This window comes from Myotis davidii, unplaced genomic scaffold, assembly GCF_000327345.1.
Source record: "Myotis davidii unplaced genomic scaffold, ASM32734v1 scaffold3578, whole genome shotgun sequence".
NCBI lineage: Eukaryota > Metazoa > Chordata > Mammalia > Chiroptera > Vespertilionidae > Myotis > Myotis davidii.
This window is the reverse complement of record NW_006289094.1, coordinates 452,623-454,906: the sequence shown is the minus strand read 5'-3', so window position 1 is coordinate 454,906 and position 2,284 is coordinate 452,623.

Here is a 2,284-nt window from a genome sequence, read left to right as displayed (position 1 = left end):
GGGGGGTGGGGGGTGGGGGGGGCAGCGCCCTCCTGAGCTGTGGACACGGTCCTCTGCCTGGTCAGTCCTCCTGCCCCACGGGAGAGCCCAAGCCAGCTCTTCAGCCATGGCCCCTGCCCTGGCCGGTCTGGCTCAGTGGAGAGAGCATCACCCTGCAGACCGAAGGGTCCTGGGTTGGAATCCGGTCAGGGTTTCGGGTTCCTCCCTGGCCGGGGCCCAGATCGGGGTGCATGCAGGACGCAACTAATCCATGTGTTCCTCTCACATTGATATTTCTGTCTTTCCCTCTCTCTTCCTCTAAAAATCAATGGAAATCCTTGGGTGAGGATTTAAAAAAAGAACCGGTTCTGGGCCCTGACCTGTTTGGCTCAGCGGATAGAGCGTCGGCCTGCGGACTGAAGGGTCCCGGGTTTGATTCTGGTCGGAGGCATGTACCTTGGTTGTGGGCACATCCCTGGTGGGGGGTGTGCAGGAGGCAGCTGATCGATCTTCCTCTCTCATCGATGTTTCTAACTATCCTTCTCCCTTCCTCTCTGTAAAAAATCAATGAAATATATTTAAAAAAAAGAACCGGTTCTGCCCTAATCACACTGGACCCCGGGGGCGGGGGGAGGGGGGTGTCTTCCTGCCTGCCCGTGTTCTGTCCAACACAGGAGGTCCCACATGAACAAAAGTCGAAGGTCTGAATAAATGTATGTTGAAAGGGTGAAGGTGGGGTGGGGTGGGGTCGGGTGGGGTGCAAAGGCTGCAGGGCATTTGCCTTGTGGGACAGGTCTGGGCCTCACTTTTGTTCCAGGGCAGAGGGAACAGTTGTCATGATTATGGGAATGTCCCCAGGGGTCCTGCAGTGACCAGGGTGGTGGAGATGAGCAGGGGAAAGTGAGGTTCCTGGCTTGTGGGTCAGGTGGGTGGGCACTGGGCACTGAGAGCAGAGACCGTGCAGGCACTCAGCAAGCCCCTCCCCCAGCTTCTGGGGCCATCCTCTCCCCCACCTGTCGGTTCAGCCCCGTGAGGTCCGAATTCTCAGGAGCGTGGTCCTGCCGTCACAGGACAGCAATACCCCCAATACTCACTGACCGATCTCCATGGGCAGGCGGGGGAGGGCCTGTGGAGCCTCCCCCAGGGCTGGTTGGGGGTGTTGGGCTGAATGAGGCCCTTGGTGTACCCTGGACCTTCAGAAGTTGCTTTGGGTTTCTCCTTCAGGCTGGACCAGCCCTCCAGGAGGAGGCCATGGTGGGGGGCCTGGGGCTCACTCTGGGCCATGGTCTGGGTCTCCCTGGAGGCTCCTGGTAACAAACAGCCCCTCCCTTTCTGGGTGCTGGTCTCCATGGCAATGCTACAGAGCCTTTCTCTCCCCCCGGCCGGCTTGGATTTCAGGCCTCAGGTGAGTGTCAGGGGTAGGGCCCTGGGTCTGGGTGGTGGGGATGGGGTGGTGGGGGGACATGGGCATTGTGGGTAAAGGACCAGAACCTCTGGGACCCTTGCTGTAGGCTGGGGTAGGTACCTCAGATCCTGGAGGGCAGAGCTCTTAGTGTGGAGACCACAGAGAATGTATGAAAAGGCAGGCGACGTTGCCTAGAGGTGTGACCTGCTGCCCTGGCCTGGTCGGAAACACAAAGGTGTGGACACCCACGTGACCCACCGTCTGCTGTCCCCTGGAGTAGACACACACACACACACACACACACACACACACACACACACACACGCCTCCTTGGAGAGCCACCCCAGGGGTGCTGCCTGGGGCTGTCAGACACACATGTGCCTGTGGCTCTGTCTGAGGAGAATCCTGGGGGGATGCGTGCACCTGTCATACAGGGCAGACACCCCCCACCCCTCTCAGCCCCTCCCAGAACATCAAAAATGGCCCCCGAGTCTTGCCCAGAGGCTGGAGAGGCCAAGGAAGAGGCTCTCCCATCTCCGGTGGGCGGAAAGGCCGTCAGCAGCCCCCTGGAGCCTCCAGAGGACACACCCGCAGACCTGGTCGCTCCCGCCAGCCTGAAGGACACCAAGTCCAGCTCCACACAAGCGGCCTCCGTCAACCCGCCGTAAGGAGGGAAGGGAGAGGTGGCCAGCCGCTTGAAAACCAGGCCAGTCGGAGGGTAGGGCCTGACAGGCAGCCGGGGTGCTGGCTTTGCAGACTGGCCCCCGAGTCCCTGGCTCCACGCACACTGCGGCTGCTGTGGAGGCAGCGGGAACTGGAGATCCAGGCCCTGCGGTCCCTCCGGAACCAGCGGGAGGCCCGGCGCTCCCGCGTCCTGCGCGAGGTGGCTCGGCTCCCACT